The sequence below is a fragment of the Pararge aegeria genome, chromosome 2, assembly GCF_905163445.1.
Source record: "Pararge aegeria chromosome 2, ilParAegt1.1, whole genome shotgun sequence".
NCBI lineage: Eukaryota > Metazoa > Arthropoda > Insecta > Lepidoptera > Nymphalidae > Pararge > Pararge aegeria.
In genome coordinates, this window is record NC_053181.1 from 5,113,131 (window position 1) to 5,114,703 (window position 1,573).

General features: G+C 37.1%; 1 non-coding gene across 1 annotated transcript; it reads left to right on the forward strand.

Annotated features, from left to right (window-relative positions):
• The first annotated feature begins 1,211 nt into the window (after positions 1–1,211).
• Positions 1,212–1,293, forward strand: Trnas-acu. Its single transcript is given in 2 exon segments — positions 1,212–1,249; positions 1,258–1,293. It is a non-coding gene; the product is annotated as a tRNA-Ser (tRNA).
• The last annotated feature ends 280 nt before the right edge of the window (positions 1,294–1,573 follow it).

Sequence of the window (1,573 nt, forward strand, 5' to 3'; positions counted from 1 at the left end):
ATTTTTTTTTTTTTTATGTTCATAACATTTTTTTCTGTACTTTTTTCTTGAAAATCTACTTAACCTGGCCAATATAATGCTTGGTTTGGTCTTCCTTCACGCTCTAACTTGGCAAACAACCGACTTAATTTTTGACATAGAGTTAGTTATAAGGGCGGAGAGTAACTTAGGGTACTTTTTATCACAGTAAAACGAAGGGGATTTGTACAAAACCGTAATAAACGCGGATTAAAAACGCGAACAACAGGATAGTTTTAAAACAATTTGAACTGTACCTGATCTGAAAATTTTACGGTTGTATTGGATGTTCTTGGCCAATGGCATGGCCTGTTAATGGCTTCGGTAACGGCTAGTTCATTTACCGTTATATAAAAACGTGCCGGTTTAGTGTAGTGACAGTCAAAAGAGGGCCAAGTGAGGTCATAAAGGGGGCCTGAGAATCTTAGACATATCTTACTAACAGACTTCGAATAATAATCATCATCATCATCGTATGAACAAATTACCGACCCCCTACAGGGAACGTGTCTCCTCCCACAATGAGAAGGGGTTAAGGCCACCACGCTGGCCCAGTGCGGATTGGTGGACTACACACACCTTTTAAAAAAACATTATGTAGAACTCTCAGGCATGCAGGGTTACTCACGATGTTTTCCTTCACCGTTGAAGCAAGTCACATTTTAATTGCTAAATTCTGTAAATTATTCTACTAGTCAAGACCTAAAGATTTAAAGCAACGATGAGAAAAAAAAATAATTTTCCATTTTATGGCGACGGCCATCTTGGTCTGATTTTCATCTAACATAACTAAAAACAATCTCGACTTATTCGGCAAAAAACAATATCGGCTCATCCAGACACGCACACACACACACATACACAAACATACACGTCAAACTTATAAATTTTTACGTCGGTGTGTTAATAAGGAGTGACTCAATCAGATTTGTTAAGTTCGAAAATTCTGACAGAGTTCATTAGTAACTTTAAATGTAGTAAATCGATTCGAGCGAATATATTATTTTTACCGCGGTGAAACGAAAACTGTAAACTAATTCACTAATTGCATCGTTTGCCAACGCCATAGAACCTACTTACTATAAATAATATATATGTGATCGGTTCGTTGATGACTTCATGAGTGATTCATACAATACAGTGTATGACTTCATATTGAGGATAAAGTACCTATATTATAACGCTGATATCAAGGCTCGTTAGCTCAGAGGGTTAGAGCGCCGATTTACTGGTCTCTATCATCGGAGGGCGGAGGTTCAAATCCTTCACGAGCCAACCTTTTTTTTATATTTTTTTTATTTTCATAACATTTTATGCAATTATTTTATTAAGTTGGAAAATCACGCCCTCACTTATAAACGCGGATTATGAATGCTGGCCTTAGTTAGTGTTAACATTATTTGAACTAGCTATCTGGGAATTTTACGATTTAATTACGGCTAGAAAAGGCTGGGGGAAAAAGTTATATGCCCTGACAAAGGATAGAATTATGTTGTCCATCTGACGAAGCACCGCAATAGGGGAGGTTTACCCCCGTTTATTATTACATGTGTGT